We start from the raw sequence: 17636 nt of genomic DNA on the forward strand, positions 1-17636 counted from the left end.
TCGATTCGTAATTAAAGGTAACTTTTAGAAAAATTTGGACAACGACTCCTCTATTTATAGACCTACCCGTCGAAACATCAATCGACGTCAATTCCCAACATATCAATTCAAACTACCACATAAATAAGTTTTAGTCCCGAAAATAATTTACACAAGTTTTTTTATTTATTAAAATATTTAGGACTCAGAACAGGGTCATCACCGTCCACCATCCACCGTCCGTTCGTAATTAGTCATCGCGATACGGCGGCAAAATTTCGCGGGTACCCGAGAAATTTTCCGGGTTTCCAACGCGAACTTCGCCGATTAATAAAATTACTTCCCGAAAAAAATATAATTAATCACAAATTGCACTCATCCATATTCTACCGAAAATAAGTTAAATAATTAAAATATAACCAACAAGACGCGCGTACAACACACGCAGATCGGAAAAGAGCAACACAACCGAGAATAAGGCGGCAGACAAGCAACAAAACCACAGACCCAACTAATACACACACATAATTACACTCATGTATATATATGCATATGTCAAGTCAATGAATCGAAACAGAAAGGGCTACCGGAAAACCAACCGGAGATAACCAAGGAACGGCGGTGCAATCGAGAGGAAACTAAACAGGGAGCATAAGGAAACAAAAGAGAGAAGGAGAGATAGAGAGATAGATTGAGAGAAGGAGGATGAGAGATTACAGGAGAGAGAGAGAGAGAGAGAGAGAGAGAGAGAGAGAGAGAGAGAGAGAGAGAGAGAGTGAATTGATTGTAAAAGGGAGAGACAAAGACTGTGGTGCAGAGTGTGTGTTTTCACCCGGTGGTTCCACGTATTACCTACAAGATACATGGCAACCCGTATTCTTAGCGCCTTACATGTGTTCTGGACTCATATTTTAGAAATTTTAGGTTCGTTCCCTGCTAAAATAACGTACCAGCTGTTCTCTAAACATATCGAAAAAAATTATAAACTTTACACCAAAATTCCCGGAATATTTGGAAGTTAATAAAATAAAATCTTCAAAACTTTTAAAGCATTTTTTAGAATGCAACTAATATCCGCATTTAGCGATTAAGCGAAACACCGCGCCGATAAAATTAATCCCGAAAATTACCAAAATAATTTTAAAATTCTTAGAATATTGTAAATGTAATAAAATATGAGTTTCATGCTTTTTGAAGAATCCGGGGATTAAATATGGATTTTACAATTAAATGAAATCAGAAAATCATTTAAGAACAACTAATCAACAGAATATTGATTTGTAAATTTTATAAAATCCCAAAAATAATCATTGAAATTATAAAATCATATAACAATTTTAGAGACAACCCAAATAATTTTAAAAATAAGATCATCATAAAATCACTTTTTAAAAGTGAAATAAAAATAAAATGGTGCAGCGGTTAATCATAAGAGCACACCACGCAATCCAACAATCACATATAAATAATAATAAGTCAGACACAGGGACCAGAATTAATACAAAATTCTTTATTTAATATATTTACGCAATAATTGCATATTTAAATATTACAAAAATGTACGAGTCTTTATAACCTTCCCCCCTTAAAAAGATTATATCCTCAGAATCTTATCCAATTAAATAAGTGAGGATATTTGTGAAGCATATCTTATTCTAATTCCCAGGTAGACTCTTCTATCTTAGGGTTTCTCCAAAGTACTTTAACTATAGGAATAGATTTATTCCTGAGTACACGCTCCTTACGATCTAATATCTAGATTGGCTGCTCCACATAGGATAAATCTGATTGAAGCTCGATTGGTTCATATTCGATTACTTGATTTGAATCAGGAATATATGGCTTCAACATGGACACATGAAATACATTATGAATATGCTGCCACTGCAGGGGTAGAGCTATCTCGTATGCAACTTTTCCTATTTGCTTCAAAACTTCGAATGGTCCTATATATCTCGGACTCAGTTTACCTTTCTGACCAAATCGAATCAACCCCTTCCATGGAGAAACCTTTAGTAATACCAATTATCCTATTTCAAAGTTTATGTCCTTCCGATGTAAATCTGCATTCTTCTTATGTCTGTCCTAAGCGGCTTCCAATCTTCTATGAATTAACACCACTACCTCTTTTGTCTGCTGTACTAATTCAGGTCCTAACACTTTCTTTTCCCCTACCTCATCCTAATACAGAGGTGATCTACACTTTCGTCCATAAAAGGCTTCGTAGGGTGGTATTCCAATACTGACATGGTAGCTATTATTATAAGAAAATTCTATCAACGGTAGATGATCATACCAATTTCCCTTAAAATCCAAAGCACATACTCTTAACATATCTTCGATCGTCTGAATCGTTCCCTCACTTTGGCCATCAGTTTGAGGATGATAAGCGGTGCTCATATTTAACTTAGTTCATAAACATTCTTGATATTTTGTCCAGAACCTTGAATTGAATCTTGGATCTCGATCTGATACTATAGACACAGGTACCCCATGCTTGGTGACTATCTCATCCAAATATATTTTAACTAGCTTTTCCAGAGAATACCTTTTATTAATCGGAAGGAAATGCGCAGACTTGGTCAATCTATCAATGATTACCCAAATGGCATCGTGATTCGATCTTGTCTTTGGAAATCCTACCACGAAATCCATTGCAATCTCTTCATATTTCCACTATGGAATCTCCAAGGGCTGTAAAATCCACTGGGCCTTTGATGTTCTGCTATTACCGTCTGACATACGTGACACTTACTGACCCAGTCCGCAATCTCTTTCTTCATTCTTGGCCACCAGAAGTGCTTCTTTAAATCTTGGTACATCTTTATGCTACCAGGGTGAATAGAAAACCTAGAGTTATGTGCTTCGTATAATATTTCATTCTTTAATTCCGCTACATTAGGAATCCAAATGCGAGAGGAAAACCTAAACAAACCTTGGTTATCCTTTTGAGTACATAACTCTTCTCCGGTCAGAGTATTCAAGTCCTGTTCCATAACTCCTTCTTGATACCTTTTAATTTTTTTCCATCAACGCTGGCTGGAAAGTAATCTCGTATAGCTGCTCCTGACCTCCATTTGATACTCGAACTTCAATCTCCATCTTTTCTAAATCTCGGGCTAGTTCATCAGCGATATGAACCATATTTAATTTCTCTATTCTACTTAAGGCATCAGCCACCATATTGGCTTTACCTGGATGATAATTAATCAAACATTCAAAGTCCTTAATCAGTTCCAGCCACCTTCTTTGTCTCATGTTTAAATCCTTTTGGGTGAATATATACTTTAAACTTTTATGATTTGTATAGATATCACATTTCTCTCCATACAAGTAATGACGCCATAACTTCAAAGCAAACACTATAGCTGCCAACTCAAGATCATGAACTGGATATTTCTGCTCATGGGGCTTTAACTGCCTAGACGCATACGCGATAACCTTATCATGTTGCATTAGCACACAACCTAATCCTTTGAGAGAAGCATCACTATAGATTACGAAATTCCCTGTTTCATCTGGTAACGCTAACACTGGTGCTGTCACTAGCCTCTTTTTTAACTCTTGGAAACTTTCTTCATATTTCTCAGTCCAAACAAATCTCTCATTCTTCCGGGTCAACTTGGTCAACGGGATTGCAATCTTGGCAAAGTCCTTCACAAATCTTCGGTAATAGCCTGCTAATCCAAGAAAACTTCTAATTTCTGACGGGGTCTTTGGTTGCTCCCATCTGGATACCGCTTCAATCTTCGCAGGGTCTACCTTAATATCATCCTTACCCACTATATGACCTAAAAACTGAACTTCCTCCAACCAAAATTCACATTTTTGAGAACTTAGCGTATAGCTATTTTTCTCTCAGCCTTTGCAAAGCAATCCTTAGATGTTCGGCATGGTCGTCTTTGCTCTTTGAGTAGATGAGGATGTCATCAATAAATACAATAACAAACTTATCCAGATACTCCTTATACACCTGGTTCATTAAATCCATAAAAGCTGTTGGCGCATTAGTCAATCCGAATGACATCACTAGGAACTCATAATGGCCATACCTGGTTCGAAAGGCAGTCTTCGGTATATCTTCAGGCTTGATCTTCAACTGATGATAGCCCGATCTTAAGTCGATCTTGGAAAAACAACATGCTCCCTCAAGTTGATCAAACAAATCATCAATCCTGGGTAGGGGATACTTATTCTTGATGGTTAACTTATTCAATTCTCAATAGTCAATACACAATCTCATGCTTCCGTCCTTCTTTTTCACAAATAACACTGGCGCGCCCCACGGGGATACACTTGGCCTAATTACCCCTTTATCCAAAAGTTCCTGAAGTTGTTTAGCTAGCTCTTTCATTTCTACTGGGGCCATACGGTAGGGTGCCTTTGAAACTGGTTCTGCTCCCAGAATTAGATCAATAGAAAACTCAATCTCCCGATCGGGTGGTAATCCTGGTAACTCATCTGGAAACACATCAGAAAATTCACTAACTACTGGAAGCTCATCCAATCCGGGTACCTTCTTCTCAGTGTCCACGATATGGGCTAAATACGCTTCACATCCTTGTCTTAACAGCTTCTTTGCTTTCAGTATCGAAAGAAATTTATTTTCCTGCTTTTGTCCTTGATAAATTATCCTTTTATTGTCTTCTGTATATAACAAAACTTTCTTTTTCTTGCAATCAATATTTGCCTTATGCTGGGACAACCAATCCATTCCTAGAATTACATCAAACTCTCCTAACTGAAAGGGTATTAAATCCACTGAAAAGAAATGCCCACAAATTTCTAGTTGACACCTAGGAAAAAACTGGTTTACTGAAACTTTATCCTGATTAGCCACCTCTATAGACAAGGGCTCATTTAGATCCTCCAACATCAAATCCATATTACTTATACATTCTTTAGATATAAAAGACTTAGACGCTCCTGAGTCAAATAAAACTTTAATAGGCACGGAATTTAGAGAAAGCGTACCTGCAACCATATCTGAATCATGAGCATTAGATCTCTTGGTCATCTTAAAGGTTCTGGCTCTTGTTGTGCTAGTTGCTGGTCCTTGAGATTCACTCCCTCCTACATTTCCTTGAGTAGCCATGTTGCAGTTTCTGGAGATGTGCCCAACCTTACCACACTTTAAGCAGGTGACTCCGAAGTTTCCTGTGTTACACTCTGACGCATAATGACCCTTTTTATCGCATTTAAAGCACCGGACATCCTTCCTGCACTGAACAATATGCTTTTTACCACATAACTTACAATCCACAACTGGCCTCGTTGATTGAACTGGGGAAGAGGCAACTGAAGTGACACTGGAACTCGTCTTTAAAAAGCCTTGCCTTCTAAACCTCTTAATCCTATTCCGGCCAAACTTCCTTGGAAACTTCTGACTAGACTCCTCCTGGTCTGCATTACCTGTACCACCTTCAAACCTTCTCTTCTTATCACTCCTTTCCTTGGAGGCCAATTTCTGATCACTCTCAATCACTAGGGCGGCTTGAACTACAGAGGTATACGTCTTAAGCTGTAGGGCCACCACTCCACTACGAACTTCTGGCTTCAGTCCTTGCTGAAATCTCCTAGCTTTCTGAATTTCAGTGTTCACATATCCAGGGGCTAGTCGGGCCAACTCCGTAAACTTGGCCTCATACTCAGCCACACTCTTTTCTCCTTGCTTCAATTCTAAAAACTCCACTTTCAACTGACTCTGCAAGCAATCCGGAAAATACTTCTCTAGAAATAACTCCATAAATCTGGCCCAAGAGACAGGGCCTTCTCCTTCTAAGGCACGCGCAGATTCTCACCAAAAACTTGCCTCATCTTTGAGAAAGTAACTGGCATAATCTGACTTAGAATCATCACTAACCTGAATAAGGGTGAAGGCTTTCTCCATTTCCTTAGGCCAAATTCTAGCAGCAACCGGATCTACCTCACCCTTAAACTCTGGGGGTTTAACTGACTGAAAAGACTTGAAGCTAACAGTCTAATTTGACTCTCTTGGCTGGGGTTACTGTTGGAGTTGCAGCTGTTGTTGAATATGTTGGTGTTGTTGTTGTATAAATTGTTGTTGTTGCTGCTGTTGCAGGAATTATTGTTGCTGCTGCTGAAATTATTTTTGCTGCTGGGCCATCTGGTTAGACTGTTGGCGCAGCAAATCTAGTAATCCATCCATGATTGGGCCCCCTTCAGAGTTTCTGCTGGAGGAATTGGACGGGAAATTTTTCTTGGGAGGCATTCTCCTGAAACACGACAAAAAGGTTTTATATGAAAATTGTGCCCCCGGGTAGCAACAGTTTTATGCATCAGGAGAATGCGGTCACAATTAAATATTCCATTCCTTGTTTATTTGGGGTCCACCCATAATGCATAATTAAATTTAACAAAATCCAGCAACAAATACAACAATAACAGTAACAGCAATAACAAGAGTGCAATAAGATAAAACCAACAGTAAAAGAAGTACAACAACTGTACAAATCCATCTAACAACTACAGTACAACACTCAAAATATACTAGATACACAACAAAATTGGTTGTCATAGCAGCCCCGCCTAATACAAGCTACAATACATAATAAATATACATAGGAAAAGCATCTACAGAACTCCTATAACTAATTCTGATCTCTGTATCTCACTGCAGCAACTCTGATCTAGCCACTGCCACTACCATCGATGGATCCTAACTCAAATACCAACCAGTTCACGAGATCCTGGTACTAAACAGCTCTAAACTCGGAGCTAATGAAACGGTCAATGGTTCGGGCTCTTTCTACAGCAGCCAGAGTCAAGGATTGCACTCTCTCCTGCACATCTTGTGAAGGGGCAGGGATGCCCTGGAAAGGCCCGACCGGAATCTGGTCAAGCTGTGCTGCTAACCCCGGGCTCTACTCTTTAATCAATGACTGGTTCACCGCTCGGTGAACATGGTAAGGGATCAGGGAGGATGCACCTGAAAGAACGGATGGAGGAACAGGTGGTCTCGAGGTGGAGGAACTGGGACCACATCCTGGAGGGAAATCCCTAACAGCCGACACTAACCTTCGTACCCAGCAAGGACGGGCACTAGGTCCTGACACACCTCCTGGTGCAACTGGAGGAATGGGTGGGGGAGGCATGGGAGTCTCCTCAGCTACAACATCCAAAGTCCGCTCAGAATCTGAATCATCTGAATCTGAGTAGTTCCCCCGAGAAGGAGAACTAGAGATTACTATGGGCCACTGCCAACCATATCAAATTAAAGGATGATACAACAAGGTTAAGGCAAATTTATTAAAATATTAATAGATGCCAGGTTAAACGCCATCGGAACCCTCGACTGACACTTAAGGTTGCTCCTCGACATGAGTTGCTGACTCACACTTTAAGACACACTTCCTACACCTTACTGACTCAACTCTTAACCTAAATCAGGGACTTGAACATGTGGCTCTGATACCAACTGTGATGGCCTCAACCCTAGGGTAAGGGGCTGACGTCACCAAAATATAATAAACTACAACATAAACTACTAAATAAACTTTATTATACACACGACCCCAAACCAGGAGCCGATGCAGGTTCAAGTATTATTTAGGTTACAAAACAACACTAACTTATTCAAGATCCGACATCCTAACTTATTATAGCAACTCATCAGATGTCAGGGTCTGATACAAACTACCTCAGAGGAGCCGGGATCGGAGGGGGCTGACACTCTACGCTGACCTAGTCTTCTGGACATCTACAATAAATAAGTAGATTACAAGCTGCAAGGGTGAGAAATCCATTGCTCAACAGTACCTCTATATGAATAACCAGTAAAACAGGATATATAAAAAACAGTATAGGAATAGATATCAAAACTAGTTTTAAAAAAATCCGTAAAACAGGTATAAACTGGATATCAAAACTAGCATGCTTTGCAAAATAATATTATCTGTAGTGTGCTGTGTCAAAATACCAGAGTCTAATTTTAGCATGCTATTTCCTTTCCAAAACCACTGTCCATTGCTGGACCCATAAATCATATGTCCCGTTACGGGGATCATAAACCATTTGTTATGTTATGGGAACCATTAAACCAAAGTCAGATATAAAAGTGGATAAATTATAGGGACAGCTGATCAGTCTATCCCACCACAAATTGTTCCGGAACTAAGAGGCTAGCTAGGTCTCTGTTATGCTGAACTAAGCGGCCTACCAGTGCGGGCATCCGACTTTGCCTCTTACGCAACCACGCGGGGTCGTTACCTAATAACGGGCCTCTTACGCCACTCACCATCCAATATCTGATTAGTGTTTACCCAATTTTCAAAATCAAATTCACCTATCTCTTTTTAAATAATTACAGTACACGTTCAAAAATCCTTTTTAATTTTAATCACAATCTAGAGATAGGCATTTTCAGAAGTTACTTTTTCCCCAAAACATCAGTTAATAAAACATATTTAAATACAGGGAATACGTAACTTCAAACGTTTTGTTCCAGTACATAATTTAAATCAACAACTATTCATATATATTGAACTGTAAAAGATTAGTTCAGGGGTACTTGCCTTGCGAAGCTTTGTACTAACACTGGCTTGACTCTACTTGAATTCAACTACGGGGTCCTTCGACTTGAACCTACGAAATCGAAACAACCTAGGTTAACCGACCGATTATGCTTGACTTTTCCTCACTAAACTAATTAGCCAACGATACAATTCCCGACTCATATGCATATAAATAATAATAATATACACGCAATAATAGTGCACATAGCAACCAAGGTTCAATTTGTATTAAACGAGATACACACACTCGATTCGTAATTAAAGGTAATTTTTAGAAAAAAATTGGACAGCGACTCCTCTTTTTATAGACCTACCCGTCGAAACATCAATCGACGTCAATTCCCAACAAATCAATTCGAACTGCCACATAAATAAGTTTATAGTCCCGAAAATAATTTACACAAGTTTTTTTATTTATTAAAATATTTAGGACTCAGAACAGGGTCATCACCGTCCACCGTCCGCTCGTAATTAGTCATCGCGGTACGGCGGCAAAATTTCGCGGGTACCCGAGAAATTTTCCGGGTTTCCAACGCGAACTTCGCCGATTAATAAAATTACTTCCTGTAAAAATATAATTAATCATAAATTGCACTCATCCATATTCTGCAGAAAATAAGTTAAATAAATAAAATATAACCAACAAGACGCGCGTGCAACACGCGCAGATCGGAAAACAGCAACACAACCGAGAATAAGGCGGCAGACAAGCAACAAAACCACAAACCCAACTAATACACACACATAATTACACTCATGTATATATATATGTATATGTCAAGTCAATGAATCGAAATAGAGAGGGCTACCGGAAAACCAACCGGAAACAACCAAGGAACGGCGGCGCAACCGAGAGGAAACCGAACAGGGAGCACAAGGAAACAGAAGAGAGAAGGAGAGATAGAGATATAGATTGAGAGAAGGAGGATAAGAGATTATAGGAGAGAGAGAGAGAGAGAATGAATTGATTGTAAAAGGGAGAGACAGAGACTGTGGTGCAGGGGTGTGTGTTTTCACCCGGTGGTTCCACATATTAGCTACAACATACGTGGCAACCCGTATTCTTAGCGCCTTACATGTGTCCTGGACTCGTGTTTTATAAATTTTAGGTTCGTTCCATGCTAAAATAACGTACCAGCTGTGCTCTAAACATATCGAAAAAAATTATAAACTTTACACCAAAATTCCCAGAATATTTGGAAGTTATTAAAATAAAATCTTCAAAATTTTTAAAGCATTTTTAGAATGCAACTAATATCCGCATTTAGCGATTAAGCGAAACACCGAGCCGGTAAAATTAATCCTGAAAATTACCAAAATAATTTTAAAATTCTCAGAATATTGTAAACGTAATAAAATATGGGTTTCATGCTTTTTGAAGAATCTGGGGATTAAATATGGATTTTACAATTAAATGAAATCAGAAAATCATTTAAGAACAACTAATCAACAGAATATTGATTTGTAAATTTTATAAAATCCCAAAAATAATCATTGAAATTATAAAATTATAAAAATAATTTTAGAGACAACCCAAATAATTTTGAAAATAAGATCATCATAAAATCACTTTTTAAAAGTGAAATAAAAATAAAATGGTGCGGCGGTTAATCATAAGAGCACACCACGCAATCCAACAATCACATATAAACAATAATAAGTCAGACACTGGGACCAGAATTAATACAAAATTCTTTATTCAATATATTTACGCAATAATTGCATATTTAAATATTACAAAAATGTACGAGTCGTTATATGTGGGGGAGTAAAATTCGGTTGGAAATTGATTTTGGGACAAAATTCCCGTTTTCCCCCCTTAAACTGCCTTTTATTTTTTTCCAAAGTCTAGACACGGCGCGGCTGCGCTCTAGGACGGACCTGAATTTTTCCATTTTTATGATATTTTTGTGATTTTATCTTTTCTTCTTGCTTCCTCTACTTACTAATGTACAACAAACTTGGGTTTCCTCCCCAAAAGCGCTTCTTTTACGTCGCTAGCCTGACGTAGAATTTTGAGATCAAGTGGACAATAAAACGGCACTAACCACCTCGTAGTTTGTCGTGTCACCATAATAATGCTTCAACCGTTGACCATTTACCTTGAATGCTTGGCCCAGATCACTCTCAAAAATTTCCACCGCTCCATTTGGAAACATAGTTTGATTATGAAGGGCCCTGACCATCTTGACTTTAACTTTTCCGGAAAAAGACGGAGACGAGAGTTGAATAAAAGAACTTGTTGCCCTGGCACAAATTTCTTGAGCAGTAGACCCCGATCGTGCCACCTCTTGACTTTCTCCTTATACATATTGTTGTTCTCATAAGCTTGAAGTCGAAACTCGTCAAGTTCATTTAACTGAAGCATCCTCTTCTTTCCAGCTGCATCCAAGTCCAGATTCAATTTCTTCAAAGTTATTGGCAACGCCTTAACTTCAACCCATTTCGACACATAATCAACTGCCAACAAGATATACTAATTGTTCAAGATAAGACAAATGGCCCCATGAAGTCAATTCCCCAAACATCGAAGACCTCAACCTCGAGAAGCACATTAAGAGGCATCTCATCCCTTTTAGACATATTACCCACATGTTGACATCTATCACATTTCAAAACGAACTGATGAGCATCTTTAAACAATGTTGGCCAAAAGAAACCTGCTTGAAGAACACAAGCTGATGTCTTTTCTCCACCATAATGTCCTCCATAAGCCGTTGAGTGGCAATCTCGCAAGATCCCCCCCCCCCGTTTCTCTGTAAGGAATACATCTCCTGATGATTTGGTCAGCTCCTTGGTGAAAAAAAATGGCTCATCCCACATATACCACTTCACCTCATGAAGAAACTTCTTCCTTTGAGCATAAGATAAGTCATGAGGCATTATATTACTCACAAGATAGTTCACAATGTCTGCAAACCACGGTTCTTCTTCTTGCACTCCAAACAGCTGCTCGTCGGGAAAAGACTCATTTATCAATGTCTTGTCCAATGAAGTAGCATTAGGATTCTCTGAACGCGAGAGATGATCAGCAACTTGATTTTCAGTTCATTTTCTGTCCTTGATCTCTAGTTTAATTTCTTAGAGCAAAAGAACCCATCGAATCAAACTAGGCTTCGAGTCCTTCTTTCAGAGGAGATATCGAATGACGGCGTGATCAGTGAAAACTGTCACCTTAGTCCCAAGTAGATAAGATCGAAATTTCTCAAAATCGTAGACAATAGCCAAAAGTTCTTTCTTCGTAGTAGTGTAATTCAGTTGAGCACCATTGAGAGTCTTACTAGCGTAGTAGACCACATGAAATATATTGTTCTTTTTCTGCCCAAGAACTGCTCCAACTGCATAGTCACTTGCATCACACATCATCTAAAAAGGCTCATTCCAATTAGGTGCAGTTATGACAGGTGTCATGATTAAACTCTTCTTCAATGTCTCAAAAGCTGCAAGGCACTCGTCATCGAATTTAAAAGGAACATCTTTCTCTAACAGATTGCACAAAGGCTTTGAAATTTTCGAGAAGTCCTTGATGAAACGCCTGTAGAAACCCGCATGACCAAGAAAACTGCGAATCCCCTTAACAAAAATAGGTGGAGAAAGATTCTCAATGACCCCCACGTTGGCCTTGTCCACCTCTTAACCTTTATTAGAAACCTTGTGCCCGAGAACAATGCCCTGACGCACCATAAAATGACATTTTTCCCAATTGAGAACCTGATTGGTCTCAACACACCTCTTGAGAACGTGTCCAAAATTCTGCAAGCATTCATCAAAAGAATCACCAAAGACTGACAAGTCGTCTATGAACACCTCTACATTTTGGCCAATCATGTCAGAAAAGATGGCCATCATACATCTATGAAATGTGGCTGGTGCAATACATAGACCAAAAGAAACTCGTCTGAAGGCGAAAGTACCAAATAGACAAGTGAAGGTAGTCTTCACCTGATCTTCTGGAGTGATACAAATCTGATAGTAACCCGAATAACCATCCAGAAGACAGTAATAATCATGACCGGCCAACCTGTCAAGCATCTGATCAATGAAGGGCAATGGAAAGTGGTCCTTCCTAGTGGCCTTATTCAGCTTCCGATAGTCCATGCAGACCCTCCACCCGTGACTGTTCTGGTAGGGATAAGCTCATTCTTTTCATTTGCTACCACAATAATTCCACCTTTCTTTGGTACACATTGAACCGGGCTTACCCATGAACTGTCAGAGATAGGATAAATGATCCCTGCATCTAGCCACTTCAGAATTTCCTTATTCACTACTTCCTTCATGATAGGATTAAGTCGTCTTTACTGCTGGACTGTAGGCTTGCTACCTTCCTCTAGCAGAATTGTATGTATACAGTAAGAAGGGATGATCCCCTTGATATCTGCTATATTCCATCCAATTGTCAACTTGAACTCTCTCAGAATCCTAAAAAGCTTTTCCTCATCACTACCTGAAAGGTCAGATGCAATAATAACAGTCAGAGTAGATGCATCACCGAAAAACGCATACCTTAAATGCTCAGGTAAAGGCTTAAGCTCAAGAGAAGGGGCTTCCTCAATAGAAGGCTTGAGGCATTTAGGAGCTTTGTTCAATTCCTCCATTCCAAAAGATTCAAAAGGAATATCAATCTTCCTCTTTCAGGGAGAAGCAATCAAATATTGCAATTATTCTTCACCTCCGTCATCTTCAATATCTAAATTCCCCAATAAGGCTTTTTCTAAGGCATCAGACCTTAGCAATTGATCAAGTTCCGATGTGACCACCGAATCTACCAACTCCACTTTTAAGCACTCCTCATTATCAGTAGGAAATTTTATAGCATTGAATACATTAAAAGTAACATCCTGATCCAGAACTCACATTGTAAGCTCACCCTTCTGCACATCGATCAAGGTTCGGCCAGTTGCCAAGAAAGGTCTTCCCAAGATTATAGGAATCTTCTTATCCTCCTCGAAATCAAGAATTACAAAATCAGCAGGAAAGATGATTTTATCAATCTTGACCAAGATATCCTCCACAATACCTCGTGAATATGTAATAGAACGGTCGGTCAACTGCAAAGTCATATATGTCGGTTTAGGATCATGTAGATCCAACTGCTTGAAGATTAACAAAGGCATCAGATTGATGCTAGCTCCCAAGTCACATAAGCATCTGTCAAAAGACACTTTTCCAATAGTACATGGAATAGTAAAGCTTCCTGGATCTTTAAGCTTTGGAGGCAACTTCTGCTGCAACACAACACTACATTCCTCCGTAAGAGTGACAGTCTCTAAATCATCTAGCTTCACTTTCCGAGAGAGAATACCTTTCATAAACTTTGCATAACTAGGCATCTGCTCGAGAGCCTCAGTGAAAGGTATGTTGATATGAAGTTTCTTGAACACCTCCAGAAACTTCTCAAATTGCTTGTCCAGCTTTTTCTTCTGCAGCCACTTAGGAAAAGGCGGTGGAGGATAGATCTATTTTTCCCCTGTATTACCCTCAGGCGGAGTGTGCTCAACAGTAGTCTTCCTTGGTTCCACTTCTTCATCCTGCTGCTTTGCTTCTTTCTCAGCCCCAGTTTCTTCAGTCAACTCTTGAGTTTGTTCGGGATTCGCAACCTTTCCAGACCTCAAAGTGATTGACTTTACCTGCTCCTTCGCTCCCTTCTTTCCTGGCACTTCAGTGTCACTAGGAAATATACCAGGTTGACGATTTAGCAAGGCATTGGCAATTTGCCCAATCTGATTTTCCAAGGTCTTGATAGAAACAGCTTGACTCTTGCACATAAGCTTCCAACTCCTCTAATTTAGATTTTACATTAGCTTGTTGCAGCTGTTGGTGCATACTGCGGTTGCTGAAAACCAGGGAGTTGTACTGCTTAGCTGGATACTGTATATAAGGTTGTTGAATCGCATCTTGAGCGTTGTTCCAACTGAAATTAGGATGATTGCGATTGTTAGGATGATAGGTGGCTGGCACAGGTTGCTGTGATCGCTGGAAGTTGCTCACGAACTGAGCTGATTCACTAGAAATTGCGCTTGGATCAGTCTCATGGGCACCAGCGCAAAACTCACAGACACTAGTGATTTGATTAACTCCATAATTAGCTAAAGTGTCCACCTTCATTGTCAAAGCCTTAAGTTGGGCAGCGATAGCAGTTGCTGCGTCCAACTCCAGAATTCCTGCTACTTTTCGCTGAGTCAGTCTCTGGGAAGGATTATGGTACTCATTAGCAGCCATCAGTTCAATAAGTTCATAAGCTTTATTGTAGCTCTTAGCCCACAAGGATCCTCTTGATGCTGCATTAAGCATGAGTATAGAAGTAACACCCAATCCATTATAGAAATAGTTAATAATCATCCAATCAGGCATGCCATGGTGTGGGCACTTCCTTAACATCTCCTTATATCGATCCCAAGCCTTACACAGAGATTCTCCAGTTTATTGAGCAAACTAAGTAAGAGCATTCCTGATTGCTGTAGTCTTCGCCATGGGGAAGAATATAGTGAGAAACTATTGAGCAAGATCTTTCCAAGTGGTGATAGACCCTGTTGGTAGATAATGTAACCAGCACTTAGCTTTATCCCTCAGAGAGAATGGGAAGAGTTATATCTTAATAGCATCCTCTGTCACATCGTTGAATTTGAAAGTGTCGCAGATCTCAATACAATCCCTGATGTGCATATTGGGGTCTTCAGTAGGAGAACCCCCACACTGAACTGAGTTTTGTATCATCTGAATCGTGCTCGACTTAATCTCAAAAATGTTATCCCTGATGGCTGGTCTAATGATGCTAGACTGAATGTCATTAATCTTAGGCTTAGAATAGTCCATCAAAGCCTTCAGATTTTCTGCTTGATCACCCATAGCTACTACCATTGGCTCTTCAACTTTCTCTTCTTCCTCTAACTTCTTTTCTTCGTTAGAAACTTCCCTACGAACTACCATAAGTTCTTCCTCGGCTTTATCCAGTGTTCTCTTATGAGTACGCGAACGCGTATGCATACACCCTCGTTAGAGTACCTGAAACTAGACAAGGAACAAATAAGTAACAATGTCTGAGTTAATGAACTTTAACGACCACTGATGGAAAGCACATAAACTATAAATTAACATTGCAGCTCCCCGGCAGTGGTGCCAAAAACTTGCTAGTCTCTAAACACGTGCTAATAATACACGCAAGTATACGAGTTCGCAAGTAGTATAGAATCTTTTCTAGTTCGTTCCCACAAAGACTGTATTGGTTAACTATCTAATTTATGCACCAAAGCAACAATGTATGGTTATTATCCAATGCTAAGATGATAACAAATTGAGATTGTTTATAACTAAGAATTATGCTAGCAATTATAACTACGAGAATAAGATTGACTGAATTGATATATATGACAAACATGGGATTCTAACTTCATTAAATACTTCATTCAATAGCTTTATTATTCTTAACCTTAGCATGCAATGGTGATGACACTAATCAGATAACACAAAACTGATAAATGCCAACTTTTGTTGCACGAGTACCATTCTACCAGACATCCACAAAAGAGATAGAAGCTGAATAGGCACCAATTATATTGAGACCCTATATGTCTATAGAATTTGATAACATAACGGTTTAAGCACAAGTTATCTATCTTGATTATATATGGCAAGTAAGATGGTTAAAATTACCTACGAATCATGCATAACACATACATGAACCTATGCTAGCATGGCAAGCTCTAAATCCTTAAATTCACTTTCGCTTCATTAAGAATTAACACACTATCTTATAAGTTCGCGACGCTCATAAGTCGAATACGCACAACCAATATTAGGATATCATACAATCACCACATAATAAGGCATCAAACAATTTAACTAAAGAAATCCATAAATAAATCCGCTAGAACCCCACGATAATGATTAGCCCATATTCGGACTCATCATCAACGTGGGTTTCGATGAAAACATGATATAGAAAATGTAGTATTTATACGAATATATAAAACCAAGTATAAACAAGAGTATAGGTTCATAAAAACAAGAAACAAGCATCCAAATTACAACTCAAAATAAATATTCAAAAGAAAAAACTAGATCGTCTTCGCCTTTGTTGAATTGTGCTAAAGGTCTTTTTCCATCTTCTCATTGCGCTCTGGTCCGTCTCTTGCTTCCTGTCTATTAAAAACGACCTAATATGAATATATATAACAGCCCTCAACAATCTAGAAGCCTTCCCTTTTAGAATTGTAGTAGAAACAGGATTCTAAAATTCAGCCTCGGCGCGGCCGCGCGCTATCACAGCGCGGGCGCGCCGTCCTTCTGGGAAAAACTCAGATTTCTTCTTAAATCTTGCTGCTTCGAGCCGGCTTTCCACGAGCTTTTATTCCAACACCACCTGGACACCAAATTAGCACCAAAACAATGCCAATTTACCTGATTACCTGAGTAGTGCCTGAAATGCAAAAACACTAGAAAACACCTTAAAACACATAACAACTTGAGTACAAATGCATCAATTCAAAGCTTATTAGAGCATAATAAAGTGTCATAAATACCACTCAACACACCTGACGGTCAAATAATAATGGAGAAGCAACAGTTTGGAGTATAACTTAACTAACCATAACCAAAAATCTTCAATCAGCTTTCAACTTTTAATCCTGGACTTGGAAATAATACTATCTTATATCTACTGCATCTTCTATATGCATTTAGCTTCAGCAGAGAACAAATTTTTCTCTCCCTTATGTAAAGTTGCAGATAGATACATCTTCCAAACACTGTCTTCAATAACCTTCAGATCTTCCCATAAAGCACATAGAAAACATTTTAGAACTTAGAAACAAAACCCAATAATCTCTCCCCCAAAGATGAAAAATTTCTTCCTTAGTACAATAAAGTTAGAATTCCCTATTCTTAGTTACAGAAAGACTATTAGTCCATAATCTCTTTATAATCTCTTCCCTTAGTTGAGTAATCCTTCAAAATGTATTCAGAGTAGAACCTTAGGATCAACCAACCAAGTGAAGAGACTATTTGGTAACCATTTCTCACAGTGCAAGTGTGTGATTTCTGTTTAGTGATCTCACATTTATGTTTCACTCCACTCTACACTCAAGTGTTTGTCACTCAGTCTCACAGTGTGTCACTCACTCA

The 17636-nt window shown here is 38.9% G+C and overlaps 1 non-coding gene across 1 annotated transcript; it reads left to right on the forward strand.

Moving 5' to 3' along the window:
- Nucleotides 1–14865: 14865 nt before the first annotated feature.
- LOC141663427 (small nucleolar RNA R71) lies at nucleotides 14866–14972 on the forward strand. The gene has a single exon (XR_012551499.1). It is a non-coding gene; the product is annotated as a small nucleolar RNA R71 (small nucleolar RNA).
- The last annotated feature ends 2664 nt before the right edge of the window (nucleotides 14973–17636 follow it).

This window comes from Apium graveolens, chromosome 5 (genome assembly GCF_009905375.1).
Source record: "Apium graveolens cultivar Ventura chromosome 5, ASM990537v1, whole genome shotgun sequence".
Lineage (NCBI taxonomy): Eukaryota > Viridiplantae > Streptophyta > Magnoliopsida > Apiales > Apiaceae > Apium > Apium graveolens.